This window comes from Bactrocera dorsalis, chromosome 5, assembly GCF_023373825.1.
Source record: "Bactrocera dorsalis isolate Fly_Bdor chromosome 5, ASM2337382v1, whole genome shotgun sequence".
Lineage (NCBI taxonomy): Eukaryota > Metazoa > Arthropoda > Insecta > Diptera > Tephritidae > Bactrocera > Bactrocera dorsalis.
The window spans coordinates 68928801-68944826 of record NC_064307.1 but is presented as its reverse complement, the minus strand read 5'-3'; the positions used below and the strand labels follow the sequence as shown (position 1 = coordinate 68944826).

The window sequence follows — 16026 nt, the reverse complement described above, 5'->3', positions numbered from 1 at the left end:
GTGGAATGAGTCTTGAGATGACAGAACTTCTTCTATCGCTTGCTATTTGGTGCTCACGCTATGAAACACTGCTGTGAGACGAGTCCATTTGAATTGCCTAAGGTTTGTTGAGCATTCTATAGCTTAGGATATAGCTTTGGATATTCTCTACATTCGTATTTAAACATTTTAACGGTATCTCTTTAACTTATTTCTTAATTCTTAGTAGCTTTAGATATCCTCTTCATTCTACAAGTAGAACTGGTTTCAGAAGTCGTCTAGGCTTCAACGAACCTCAGTTTCTACAAGTATAAAGTTTTTCACTTTTAATAATTTCCATTTTGCCTCACATTTTCTTCAACCAAATCTAAGGAATCTCGAAATTACACTACAATTGACTTACGATTGTGCCGATGAAATAACATTCTCCATTTCCTACACAGTGACAGGTTAAAATAAGAACCATAATTAGTTAACCTACCCATTTGGTACTAGTAACTCATACCGAAAATACCAGTTCTTCGGATAGGTCAATTGAAGCCGGCTCATAACTCCTTCGATCTTAGACTAGGTAGTCGGTAAAACAGATTTTCGAATAGTTAAATTAAAGCAAACTTATGATCTCTTCGGTGTGAGACGTAGGCGTAGACGGTACTAAAGATCGTCGGATAGGTAAATTAAAATATACTTACTTATACTTTTTGATGTAAGATGAGGTAGTCGATACAACAGTTTTCGGTATTATATTTGGTAGTCAGTAAAACAACCGCCTTAAACTCGATCTAAAGATCAGAACTTGTTATGATTACGTCGACTTGTTAAAGCTTGTAACCTTCATAGATGACTTAGAACTTGAGGCAGTATACCAACTCTGTCAGCGAAGAGATCTCGGCAATCGCAAGAGCAAAGAATGGGCTGATTTTCAGATATTTTCTAAAGTCCAGGTTGTACTTCTATCAAAGTCCGGTAACCGCAAAAGTTAGTGATGAACCGACTTGCACACACTGGTTGAAGACCAGGTTGTATTTACTTCGATCAACCCAAGGATTTTTATAACCAAAAGATCACGGCAACAATAAGAGCCAGAGATTAATCAATTTTCAAACGCTTCAAAAAACAAAAGATCTTGGAAACATCAAAGGATTAATATGTTTTTAGATACTTTTTGAATCCCAGGTGGTACTTCGATCATGCAAAGGTAACCCCAAGAGCCAGAAATGGACCGATTTTCCGATTTTTGCTGAAGGACAGATTGTACTTCGATCAAATGATAACGGTAACAGCAAAAGCCATGGTTGGACTGACTTTCACACACCGGTTGAAGACCAGGTTGTAACTCGATCATACAAAGAATATCGGAAACATCAAGGAATTGACATTTTTACATACTTTTTGAATTCCAGGTTATACTTCGTTTACACAAAGAATTTCGGTAACTACAAGAGCCACAGATGGACCGACTTTCACGCACTGGATGAAACCGACGTTCTACTTCCAGTGAGGACCAAAAATAGACCAACTTCCAGACACTTTTTGAAGTCTAGATTGCACTTCGGTCATACAAATGAACTCGTTTATGACAAGAGCCAGGGATGAACCGATTTTCAGATACTTATTAAAGTTAAGATTGTCCTTGGATTATATGAAGAAACTCGCTAATCGGAAGAGCCAGGAAAGGACCAATTTTCACACTTCGAAGTCCAGGTTGTACTTCGATCTTCTGAAGACTTGATGTGGGTGCACTATTTAGAAGACTAGCTTCACAGGCCGAAATAATGAGCTCTACACTCTGCTTAGCCTTACAATTACTCCAACTTTTAAGCAACAAAAGTTCAAAAAAGCTCTGTTCGGACTTAAAAACCAACTCGAGTAAGCAACCATTTTCAAAACCGTTTAAAAAAATGCGCCAGCAGTTGGTAAATTCAGTAAATTTTATGCCATCAAGTTATCAGTTCGTTTTTCTTGCAACAACTTTGCTGTTTTTGTTGCATTGTGAGTTTGCAGCAGCCAAACTTTGCTGCAATGATATGTTGTTGTTATTGTTTTTGCAAATATTATGCCACTGTTGCCACTGTTTTCATTTGACAAACAACATTTGCGACATTTGCCATTTCACGTTCCACGCACACACACAAGTGTTTGCATATGATTTTTGGCATAGTCACACACACACATACACACATTTATGCAAATACATGTCTGTATGTATATACAAGTACTCTTATGACTATAAGCACTCGTAAACAATAACAAAACGCCGATAAATAACAATCAACCGGCCAATGGAGTTAGTGATAACAACAAACAATGCACCGTTATATTACGCTGTGCATAAATTATCGACGAAATGACATGACAAAGTAGCGCTCGGTTAGGAATAACGCGCACACATTTCCATATGCAACATGCATGTATGTGATATGTGTGTTTTTATATATGCCACTCATATGTAAATGTGTTAGTGTGCTTTTGATGCCACGATTTATAGACTGAGGAGCGCCTGCGCTCGCGACTCGTGATTCAGCGGTTCAATCGCTCGATTATTATGCACGTCACAATAAAAAATAAAATAACAACAAAATATGCATACAAACAACAATATGTAGTGTAAAAACAAAAACAACAAAATTTATGCTAACTATATTTAAATGCAGCTTTGCCGCGCGACTACTATTATTATAGTGGGTTTTTGGTTTTTTGTTTTTGTTGTTGTACTTATACCCTGAATAAGGTATATTTAGTTTGCCAAGAAGCTTGTAATAGCCAGAAGGCAATATCAGAGCCCTAAAAAGTATATACTTATGAGTTATCAGTATCAGTTGAGTTGAGCTAAGAGTGCTATGCCGTCTGTCTATCCCCCAGTCCCTAAGTGTATATGCGAATTAACCGCTTAGTATTAAAGATATTCAGCTGAAATCTTGCACACATTCTTTTCTTCTCAAGCAGCTACTTATTTGTCGGAACCATCGATATCGGATCACCATAGCTTATAGCTGCCATACAAACTGAACGATCAAAATCATGTGCTTGTATGAGAAACTTTTTTATTTGACGAGTTATTTTCACGAAATCCGGCGAAAACTATTATTTAATACAGCAGTATAATCTCCGAAGAAATTGTTCAGATCGGATCACTATAGCATATAGCTGCCATACAAACTGAACGCTCAAAATCAAGTCTTTGTATGAGAAACTTTTTTATTTGAGGAGTAATCTAGATGAAATTCAGCGAGAAACGCTAATTCGAGACAGCAGTACAGTTTCTGAAAAAAATTTCTAGATCCGACTACTATAGCATATAGCTGCCATACAAACTGAACGATTGGAATCAAGGGCTTATATGGAAAACTTTTTTATTTGACAAGTTATTTTCACGAAATCTGGTATGGCTTATTTTTTTAAGTAGCGGTATAATCGCAAAGAAATTGTTCGGATCGGACTACTATAGCATATAGCTGCCATACAAGCTGATTGATGAAAACCAGTGCTTGTCTTTATTCGTAAAGGGTATTAGAGCTACGGTGCAACCGAAATTAACAGTGTTTCTCATTTGTTTGTTTTTTTTATAGTTAATTTTATTTTTGTTGTATGTATGTCTATATTTTTTTGTTGTGTTATTTCATCGTGCATTTTCGGTATTTTGTGATTTTTATCGGCGATTTTGATAGCTTAAAGTTAACAATTTTTTATTGCCACTCATCGGCGTGTTAATGATGTTTTTGTTGTTTGTGTTTTTTCTAAAATTTTCTGTTTCTTTTTGATTTATGCCGAAATTGATTTTTGTTCAACAAAAAATAACAAAAACTTTGCGCAGACAAATTATCACGTTGAACGCAAATTGCATATAAATCGGCAATATTAGCGTGGCGTTGGCTCATAAATCGCCTAAGCGCATTTCGAATTGAATTTAGTTAATAAAATTTTTGTATAAATGCCCGCAGCGTTTTAGCTGAAGTAATAAAAATATTTAGTTTCAGCTTGAATGCAAAAATGTTGGCTCTGCCAAAGCTTTGCAATGCATTTTAGGCTTTAAAAATATTAACTAAATTTCAAAAAAAAAATAATAATAATAAATATAAATAATTAAATTAGCAGAATTGCTGCCTAAGCTACAATAATTCAATAAAATTTATAAATAAAACGAAATAATGAAGCAGCGGCACAACAAAGACAACAAGCTGCTGCCGATAACCAGAGGCAACCCACACTCGTTGGCGCTCACACTAGACATATGTTTATACAGATGTATATGTTTGTATATACTCGTATGCATGTGTAACAATATACATACAAATGTATATATATGTATGTATGTACATATAGCAGTAAATTATTTTCCGCTGTCTGATAAAATATTTTTTTCTCTTTTTCCTCACTCAAAATCCGCCTAACGTTCACTTACCTTAATTTTTAACCACTTGAAAATATGTGGCTAGCTTCATGTGTGCGCCCAATTACTGCTCCAAATTTGTTAATAATAACGCTTGTTGGCTTTTATTGGCATTTTTTCGCAAACAAAAGTGCTCTTTCATTGTTAAAAGTGACATTTTTTATTTCGAAAATATTGCACTAATCGAAAAACTATTAGCGAGTGTGGGTCTTAAGGTGCATAGGCAAACATATCTACATATATAGTTATGTAGGCTATTGTGTATAAATGCGACTATTACCATTTATCATAGCTTGTCTTGGCTTTGTTCACCTATGTTGCTAAAGATCAAAGTAAATGGTACATAAGCCAGCTATTTTTTGGAAAATTTTTGAGTGACTCATATACTTACATACAAGATATGAATCATATTAATATTAAATTTCGGTGATATACTATACATACATAGAAATATGTACATACATTTCAAAACTCATATATTTTTTGCATTATTGTTAGAATATGGACCTAGTAATAGTGAAAGCTATTTATTCATTTAATTCATAAATCCCGAAATATTTCGAGATCCCGATTTTTAAATTTGTGTGGTAGCGAAAGTATGGGATTCATGCGACTTACAGCAGCGGTAAGAAATATTATAGATAAATCCCGAAATATTTCGGGATCCCGATTTAAAAATTGTTTGGTCTCGAAAGAATCGTGCCAAATTTGTATATATGTATATACCGATGCAGCTTCTTTAATTTTTTCTAGTTATTATAGCAAAAAAAGTCTCGAAATATTTCGGGATCCCGATTTTTAATTTTTTTTTTTGGTCCCGAAAGCACGGTATTAATGCTATTTGAAGTGTGTACACAAAATTTCTTTCATATATTAATGTTATAAAATCCCGAAATATTTCGTGATACCGATTTTATTAATTTTTTTTTTTTGGTCGCGAAAGCTTTGGTTCGTGCTATTTGAAGTGTTGTAATTAAACAATTTTATTTTAAGACATTGAGTAGGGTTTTTAACTTATTTCAAACAGTATTTTATAGCAACCTTTGATGAAGTCGGTACCACGGCCTGTATAAAGTGTAAACAAATAATAATTTAGTTAAATTTTTCCCGATAAACAAATTTCTTTCATTTATCCTATCATAAGAAATAATAAATCCTAAAATTTTTCGGGATCCCGATTTTTATTTTCGGGATTCACGCAGGACGTCGATATTAAATATTTGCAACTATAAATGAAAATTTACCAAATGTGTACAGATTTTTAAAAAATTTTCCCTGTTACCACCCCGGAGCACCATTGGCCAAATGCTGGGCGCCTGCAGTCCGACGCTCATGTGCCTCCTTTTAACTTAGACCAATCAATGCTATAATTTCTTATTAAACTATGTCGCCACTTTATGCATTTTTGCTCCATTCTCGCCATATTGGAAGAGTACTCATATAACTCTTAAAGCTCAGTATATATTTTTAAGTCCCTAAAACTTCAATTCTTATGTGTGTGTGTGTATCCAAAAATGTGGCCATGCCACCAAAAGTAATTCAGTTGTCATACCAGTCAGCTTCCATGTTGGTCACCACACCCTTGGATTAAAAAAGCAAAAACAGCAAAAACGACCAGAAAGTGACACTAAATGGTATGACATTTTTATCGTGCAACATTTTGCCGTCATAGCTATTTCCTCTTAAACCCAAAAAAACAAAAGCAAAAATCACACAAAACAACATTATCGCTGCGAGATTTGTCAATTTATCTAACAACGCGCCATTGTTTTAGCAGCTAAAAATAATGAATAGGAAGCCGAAAAATCGGCGCTGTATAAAATTTTAGTAGCGCGAGCATGTAGCAAGTGTGTGTATGTGTAGTGCAAAAGTGCAGCTCAACGAAATTGTAACGCTGACCGCTGTGAACCGAAACAAATTTTGTGGCGCTCAAAAGCACGCACACACAGACACATACATATCTACAAACAATAGCGCAGCGGCATGCGCGGAGCGGGGGAGCTTGTGGCAAGCGCTTTGGCTTGGCTGCATGTTTTGTTGTTGCGTGGACAAACGTTGTACAAGAAATGACAAATGATTTCAAATTTATTTGTTTACCATTTTTTCTATAAATTTTTGTTGCACGTTTGTTGCTGTTGTTGGTTTAATTTTTATTTTGTGATTTTTGGATTTTTGGCGGCGAGTGCAACTGGAATTGCATGAAATTTGTTGTTGTGCAGTGGTGTTTAGTGGCTGACAGTTAGCTTTGCCACCCACTGCTGGCATGCAGCACTGCACACATACAGTGACGCTTTTCTATGGAAATACTCGGAAATATGCACTTACATATGTTCGCGCGTGTATAATTCTTGAGCAATACTCGGGGGTCTTTTTAGTAATTTTCGTGGAGTGTTTTTTTTTACTTTTGTTATTGTTTTTATGTTTTTTTTTACAAAATTATTTTTAAAAGTTTTCTATTTTTTTTTTTTAATTTTAAAATTTTTTTAATATTTTTTCTTTATTTTTTCAATTTTTTTTATAATTTTTTTATTAAATTTTTTTATGTTTTTGTTTTTACAAAAATTTAATTTTTTTTTAATATTTTAAAACTTTTTTAAATACATTTTTCTTAATATTTTTTTTAATATTTTTTTTTTTATTTTTTTAATATCTTTTTATATTTATTAGATATTTTTCTGCATTTTTTTTTCCTTCTTATGTTTATTTTTGTGTTTGTTGTTTTTTTTATATTTTTTTTCAATCTTGTAGTATTTTTTTCTTTTAGTTTATTCCGTAACTCTTTTTTCCTATATTCTCCAAATATTGTCTGCTTCTCGCTGTTTGTTGCCTTGCGACTGCATAAAATTGTCGCCGCACAGCTGTTTCGTGTTGCATAGCATTTGCCCTACTCACGCTTTGAAAACACGCTTTATTGTTGTTTGTTTTTTCCAGTTATCTAACTAGCATTATTCTGGAAGTAGTGTAGTTTGTTGTTGCTGCCACTCAGCTCCCCAAAAAAGTAAAAACAACAAGACATATCGCATTGTTTGGCATCGATTGTTGATAAACTCAAACCAGCTTCCACACAGCACACATATGCATGCAACGCTGCACCCGCCTAGCGTCAGCTGCATACATTTTCTAGATACAGTTGTCATTTTGAGTGAAAGTATGCGCTTTGTAAGCGCTTTTTCGCTTTAATTTTCACTTGCTTCTTAACAAAAAGCTTTAATTTTCTCCGGCTTATCGGTAGCTGAGATTTATTTGTTAGTCAAACTGCTTTGTTATTTCAAGCGTTTTCGTAAGAAAAGTGATTTTTGACTTACACTTTGGCTTTTCAGCGACATTATAAGCGTTCAATTCGTTAGCAGCGCGCATTTCGTTTAAAATAATTGCATTCACAAGCAACGCAATCAATCATTTATGCATATTAATGCGAACCCCTTTCATTTGTGGATACCAATCTATACATATACATTTACATATATGTATGTATATATACATAGTTATATGTATGGATGCATGTACTTACATGTGTAAGTGGCAGGTGTGGAAGTGTGAAAGAGATTAATTTGCTGTTATTCAGCAGCTGGTACACTGAAATAAATATTCAACTTCATTTGAATATTACTCCAAGTGAAAGTAAATTATTTAATTATTGAATTATTATTTAAATAAGAAAAAAAAAAGTTGAAGTGAACTGCATAGTAGCTTGTAATACCATTCAAAGATGCATCTCTGTGCCATAAAAAAGTATATAAATAACTTATTTATGATTTTGAGCGGTTAGTTTGTACGACAGCTATGTGTAATAGTTGGCCGATTTGAACGATTTTTTCGGAGATTATGGACACGTCTTAGATAATAATCAGTGCTAAATTTCGTGAAGGTAGCTTGTCGAATAAAAAAGTTTTCCATACAAAGACTTGAGCTTGATCGTTCAGTCCTTCTTCGTATGGCAGTCCTTTTTGGTACTTCCTTCCACGTCGACTGCATGCCTCAGTTTCTCACTAAATTTTTGAGATAGCGCTCTGAAATTTTGCACACGTTCTATTCTCGCGAAGGTGCTGCTCAGTTGCTGCAACCGTCGATAAAGGGCTACTATAGCATATAGCTGCCATACAAACTGACCAGTTGAGCTTTAGTTCTTGTACAGAAAACTTCTTTATTTGACAAGGTACCTTCACGATATTTGGCACAGATTATTATCTACAACAACGACACAATCTCTGTAAAAATTGTTCAGATAGCACCATTATAGCATATAGCTGCCATACAAACTTACCGATGAAAATCAGAATAAACTGCTGTGAAGGCGACTAAAGCTCGCTGAAGCCGCAGTTAATGTTTTTCCTGTTTCTTGTTAATAAAAAAATACCACTTAAGCTTTTGCCTTTAAAGAAAGTTAAAGACTAATTGCATAACCTACAAAGTTGAGTGCTTTCACACACACACACACACACATACATCCTTGATATATGTATATGTATTTATACTTATGTCCAAAATTTAATTCACTTTAACTGTACACATGTACAACAACATACTGCATGCAAAATACTTCCACAAACATAATGCAACAGCACAACAACAAAGATAAAGCGCAAAAATTGGTCAACATGGAAACTACAGGATAAGAACGAAAGCGAGCAGAGAGAGGGAGAGCGTGTGATGGACAGAGAAACCGAAATTGAGCAGTGGGTGGTACGAAAAATTAATTACAAATTGTCAACAAAATTCACACATACAATGAGTGCATGCAATGCAACGACAACAAGAATGGCAGCAACAAAGCATGACGTCAGTGCATAAAATAAACGAGGCGCACACGGAGAACAATGGGCGAGGCGAAGGCGAAATGACCGACGACGAGCACAAACCCTACAAATTAACTTCGATTTAAGTGACAAACAGGAGATGACAAACAAACCAATACAAGTGCATAAAGGACATACATAGAGTGTGTGTGTGTGAATTCGTACATGCAACAGAACAGAAGCATAGCGCCACAACAAAAGGTAGCGCACGCTGTGTTGCCGCATATGAAGTGGCAGGCAACAGAGGACTCAAACACACACACACACGCACACATACATGCAAAGCGAGCCACTTGTGCATGCACTGCAGAAATAAATGTTAAGAAGGAAAAATTAAATTTCATATCGCTACCTTCAAGCCACAGGGACATTTGTACATAACCAAGGACAGACACACGCATACACACACACACTTATATGTTTAACTGTATGTATGTATGTATGTATGTATAGAGGTATGCAAGAAGATGTACGGCTACTTTGCTCGTGTAAAGATCACCGCTGGCGTTGTTCAATGCTCATGCAACTCGACTTGCTGCTGACTTTGTTGCTGCATTTGTTGCTGGCATGCAATAATAAATCGTCATGGCAGTGCGACAACAACAAGAACAAACTATTAGAGCGATAACTGTGCTAGGGGTACATATGTACATGTACATACTTGCAACACTGCGTCTCGGCTGCGGTCGAGCGGAAAGGCAGTAAGGCAGACGGCCGGGCAGACAGCAGCTAGAAAACACTTCACACAGCCGACCAATTGTATTTATGTGCCACAACGTGCAACTAGTGCGCCAGCATACTTCTTCACTTGTCTTTATTTTTCTTGTTGTTGTTGTTATTCTCACAACTAGCTTATTGCATGCAAAAATGTAAGCACTTTTTTAATTTTTCTTGCCTTCGTTTGCTGCTCATTTTTGTTATTCGTTGCTGCAACATCCTTGTCTTGTTGCGTGCCGCTGCGCTCACTCTCACTTGCTTGCCAATATAAAACACAGTTTTAATTTCGTAATTATTCGGACACGAGCATTCTCTAACGGCATTTGTTGAGGTGTGTTTGTGTGTGTGGAGTGGTATAAAGGGCATGGAAACCGCAAGCGGCATGCAACAGCTACAAATTAAAGTTGTGGCAAATATAAGTGTTGCAAAAAAACATACTTATTTGGAATTTCAAATACACAAACGTTGTGCGTAGGCAAATTTTCGGTGCAACATTGCACTAACAACAACAATAAACATATTTTTTTGCTTTAAAGCTTATTTATTGCGGGAATTCAACATGTTTGGCAAAAATATTGGCACTTCAAGGCAAATAGCAGACTTATTTTTTGTTGCTTGAAGGGTATATGTATTTTTGTTTAGGGTATGAAAAAAAATCATAAAGTGAATATGGCAAACGGGGAGACAGTTACTGTCAAAAAAGTCGGTTGGATATATTTTAGCTCACAGTTATCAACGATGAGGAGACATTGGACCGTACTAAGATGGTCCGCTCTGTACTTTTCTTAGCGTTTTAAAGCTTTTTGCGGTTGTTAACACACAACAACAAACAAAAAATTAAATTCAGTTGCACCGAAGCTCTAATACCCTTCACAAATACAAAAGTTTCCATAGTAGTATCTGCTTTTCAGCTGTTAGTTTGTATGACAGCTATATACTACAGTGGTCCGATCTTACTAATTTCTTCGGAGATTATACCGTTATCTTAGGTAATAATCTGTGCCAAATTTCATGAAAATAGCTCGTCAAATAAAAAATTTTTCCATACAAGGAGTACATTTTGAACGTTCAGTTTGTATGGCAGCTATATGCTATACTGGTCCGATTTGAACAATTTCTTCGTGTATTAAACCGTTGGCTGGGAAAATAATTCACGCGAAATTCTATGTAGATATCTCGTCAAGTGAGAAAGTTTTTAATATAAGGACTTAATTTTGAACGATCAGTTTATATGGCAGCTATACGCTATAGTGGTCTGATTTGGACAATTTATTCAGAAATTATACGACTGTCTTGGACAATAAACCATGTCAATTTTCGTGGAGATATCTTGCCAGGTAAAAAAGTTTGCCATACAAGATCTCTATTTTAATCGTCCAGTTTGTATGGTGGCTATACGATATAGTTTCTTCGGATATTGTACTATTAAACTAGACAATTGTTCATGCGAAATTCTGTGGAGATATCTCTTGAAATAAAAAAGTTTTCCTTACAAGGTCTTAATTTTAATCGTTCAGTTTGTATGACAGTTGTAGTCTATAGATGTCCAATATCGACGAATACGGAATGTGTACAAAATTTGAGCACAATGTCTATAAAATTGAGAGACTCGTTTTTGCATCGAAACTGAGAATTTCGCTTAAAAAATCACTGCTTGGCCTATCAGGAGTTCTAGCTCGTTTGCTTGAAACAGACTTACACTCACCAATAACACTACTGTTGCTCATGCGCTGTTACTCCCACCGCAAATATTTTTTCCAAACAAATTTTCCGTCCATCACTAATCTCATTCGTTTCGCCGTATTTTCCTACGCTACTTTCACCTGCCGCAACGCTTTCCCATCATATAAATGTCATGAATTGGCTTGCAACTTTTATAAAATCTGTCAACGCATATTTACAAAAAGCTCGCGTACAAGGCAGGGTTGCAATTGCATGACGGCATATGCAGATTTCACGCACACTACAACTGGTTTTTTGTTTTTGCAGCTGGTGTTCGTAAAGAAATAATGCAATAATCTGGTGTATGTCAGCGACTGCATCTAGCACCCTTTACATATTTTCGTTAATTCAAAAACTTTAAAATTTCTTATATTTTTGACAGGGATTTTCAGCTTATACTGTACTGTAAGGTACAGTAGCAATGTCTACCTTCTTGTTGCAGTGCGTTGAGTTACTGTCAGCTGCAGGTTACTTTGGTTACCTTCAAATTCAGCGTCGCGTGTCGCTAACTTTTGCTTGCAACTGTCTTGTGTTGCAAGGAAATTGAGTTGTCATAAATTTTTTGGGGAGCTTTTGGCGCCTGGCGGGGTGTGTAGTTCACTTTGAAGCAGAGTTATTTTTTTTTGTGATATGCAGCGCTTCTGATAATGAGTATATTATATTTTGGAGACTTACTTAATCATTTAAGTGGTGATTAAATTATAAAAATCATGAAATTCTGTGGTGTAGACGATTTTTGAAGAGTTGACACCTTTCGCTTACTTAAAAAGCGAGAGCAATAAAAGAATATATGCTCAAGGTCTTCAAATCATTCTAAACACGTCGTACAATTACGACTAATGTCGTGCTGGAATCTGTAAAGGTAACTTCTAAAGCACCCATATCCACTTACATAGGTGGCAAACCATGGGGACCTTGTGGTTCGTCTACCCACGAATCCAACATCAGTCTGTGTGTCCACCCTACTCTCTTTTTTTCTTTTGGCTCCTATAGACGGCTCTGATAACTTGTATTCCCGCTCGTATTTGTCATTTCTAGTACTTATGAGTAAGACTTCTGCCTTTTGCTCAGCCAGTTTTAAACTCATTGAGGAGCATTTGCTCCGGAGGTCATCTAGTCTTTTAGCCAATGCTCTCTTTAGCATCCCTTCCATAGAAGAGGGCCTAGAACCGAGCCTTGCGGTACGCCACTCGACGTAGTGTAACTTTTTGGTGCCTTCATCAGTATCGAATAATAGTCGCCTATTTTCAAAATAACTCATTGCATTCGGCGTTCGTTGCATTTCTTACTATCAATTATTTCTACGTTATTTAATTGTCATATGTTATACTGGCTGTCACAGCAAACGCACTGACTTGACATTCATAAACCCAAATATTATCTGTCATGGTATGGATGAGCTTTAAATTTTCTTCATATATGAATATTAATATATCACCCTCTCAGCTTCACTCACTGCTTTTGCATCACTATTTCCTTTCTGTCACCTGTCACGAGAAAAAAAGTGTTCCAAAAACTATTGTCTATTAAGAAAAGTCCATAAACTGCCTATTACCTAAAGGGCATAACTAACTAAACATAACATTTTCACTGCCTTAAGTCTTGAAAACAAGATACATAAAATGTTAAGAAATTCTAGGCAAGTCTATGCTTAATTTTAGGTAGATAAATCTGTCTATGTTAACTTTCCCCTAATTGCCGCGCTGAAAAGTTCACTGTAAACTTCCTTTTCCGCTTCATGTTACTATCAACAGAGCTATGCAATATAAGTGCCGTTATGCATATACAAATGTATACCAACTCAACGAAACATTGTTAAGCCCAGCATTTCTCCTGCTGTTAAAATTATTTGCTTCACAGGCGCTACTTGCATACAGTTTTCGTGCTAACAGCTCAAGTGTACGAAGGTATTTAACCTTTAAAAGTCAACAGGAAGTGAGATGTTAACACACGTTAAGTTAAATGTTGCATAAATACAGTAACATAACATATGCAGTGATGGCATAACATATCCTCATGCATATATGCACAAAAACATATAGATAAACTTAACGAAGATTTGCTGCGAAAGAGCGCGTCGACACTCTGCAATAAGCGAAGCAACGTTAAACACAGAGCGCTAACAACAGAGCGCGCTGTGAGAGCATTGCACATGAGCGCCACTGTTTATATGCCGAGCGCGAGCATATGTTTTTGTACCGGCACATGCGCGCTGCTGTTGACCACCCGCACAAGCTGCTGCGGCATGAATATTTCCTAGCAGCAGCGCTAACTGCTGCGTTGACTACTCGCTATTGCCAACTAGTCGCTGACGCTCCAATTGAGTAATTTGTGTTGCGACGCGTTGCTGGACATTTGCCATGCAGTTTCGTATGCAGATTAGCTGCACAAGTTTACATTTTTTTTGAGAGCCAATGAGAGCGTGCGCATACGCACTATTTGCGCTGCAAGCGGCAAGCAATAGCAGAGCATTGAGTTGGAAAACAATGAGCGCGCGTACGGCCAGTGCCGCCCTGGGGCCAAAAACCGTGTTAATGTGAACTGCCTGTAAGCTTTGCTGCACAAAACATTGAGCGCGCTGCACAAACATTGAGCGCGCACTTATTTCGCGGAGGGCAAGTTTACTAACAAACGCTGCGCTGCGTTACTTCAAGGAAGCGCGTATGCGTTGCAGTTGAGCGCTGCTAACAGCGTGCTGCAAAGTGTGGCATGCATACTCTTAAACACTTGCAGGCAGCGCGCTCTCCGACAGACAGCCTAGTGCGTCCAGCAAGCGCTGTGGCTGCCACTTCCGCTTGGCGAAACAGTCAACCTTTCGTTAAATCTGCACAAACACGCAAGCAAACACAGCGCCTGCTATGCGCTCTAATTGCGTGAGCGCGCTTTAATTCTCTCATATACAGCGCTCACCATGAAATCGTAACTTTGCGAGCGCGCTCTCGCTCAATTGTGTATAACAGGCTCGTTAGCGCGCTCTGCTGCCGCCGTCGCTGTACGCTTTGGCTCGCCTGCCTGCTGCTAGCTGGACTGGTTTGCTACTAGCGATACACACTCAAATTCAGTCTCTAAAGGTCGCTCGCTCTAATGAAATCGTTGGGAAATTACGTGCGGATACCGGACGGAATAAGCGCTTGTTGTATATATTCGCCGTGCAATATCGTTAGCTCGTGTGCTGCTGCTGCACACACGACGAAGAAAAAATAGAAATTTTTCATGATTTTCGAGCAAAAGCAGTCGATATATACGCGCGTGTGCTGAAGTGGAAGAAAATAAGAAATTCCAGCTAGAAAATATTTTGTTCAAACGAAGCAACGAAAATTGTGCAAAGAAGCCGAAAATAGAGTAGCAAATTGGCAATAAAATATAGTGTGCGCGTATAAGAGTTTGTGTGGCAAATCACTGAAATCGAATTTAGCTCTAACAAAAAAAATCAATGTGCAAACACTTGCAAACATAGTGAGTGCGCTGCGGGAAAATTGGAAAATTCTGTGTTGTGATTTTGAGAAAAAATTTGTTAGCGAATTCGGTAGCACAAATCGTGGCTGTGAGGCTGTGCAAGCGGCAAGCAGCAGGCACGTCAGCGTTTACTGCCGGCAGCAGAACTCGCTAAAGGATTTAAGAAAATACTCACGCTCGCAACTACACGCACACACATACACATAAACGAGCGTGTGTGTGTATGCAAACGAACGCGAAACTTTGTGATTTATCCCACCTACGCGCTGAGATTTGCAGATTTGTTTATTTGTTTATCAAATCGTCTAATGGGAGTGTTTAAGGCTCGCCGCTAAAAGCAAAGCGTTTTCTGCGCGCTGAATGGCAAATGGTTAGTTTTATTAAATTTTTGGTTAATACAAATTTTCTCAAGTGATTTTGAGGAGGCGTAAGTGTAGAAAAAATAAAAAAATATATATAAAAAGTCGTGCAACGCCCAAAAACAAGCAAAGTGTTTAGGTCATACTGAAGCATAGCGTAAGCGGATTGTAAATGAACACCAATTGGCATTTAATCACTCGATTCAATTGCACTTTGAGCAGATTTTCAACAAAGAAAGCTAAATTGAAAGGGCTTTAATGCTACAAGGACTTTAAGAGTTGCCCAAAAAATAAAAGGAAGTATTATATGGACTGAAGAAGAACCAAAGCAAATGGAAAGTAAAGAAAAACGCAGAGTAAATGGAAGGACAAAAAAAGTAAGGCAAATGGCAAGCAAAAAGAAAAAAATAACAAAAATTTGGCAAACCCTGCAACGAAATCAATAACAGCGAAGACCGTAAAGACCGTAAAATGAAAAGTCAAATACTTTAACTCAGCGCTTCACCCACAAGTAAACGCTTCGCTAGCGCAAAAGTTCTTCGAGCAAAAATTGCAATCGCTGAAGTAGAAATAAAACTTTGAGCCGCACGCAATTCAGACAAGCAAA

General features: G+C 36.9%; 1 protein-coding gene across 5 annotated transcripts in view; it reads left to right on the top strand.

Moving 5' to 3' along the window:
* The window catches only part of LOC105227845 (teneurin-m), a 464312-nt gene that overhangs the window by 73973 nt on the left and 374313 nt on the right, over positions 1–16026 (top strand). For 2 of the 5 annotated variants that reach the window (XM_049457222.1, XM_049457223.1), the window contains exon 1: positions 14454–15430. The exons of 1 other annotated variant lie outside the window; for it this stretch is intronic. The gene's annotated coding sequence lies outside the window, so the exon portion shown is untranslated. Of the gene's footprint in view, positions 1–14453; positions 15431–16026 lie in introns of those variants that run through there. 2 more of the 5 variants (XM_049457224.1, XM_049457227.1) reach the window with 2 other exon arrangements.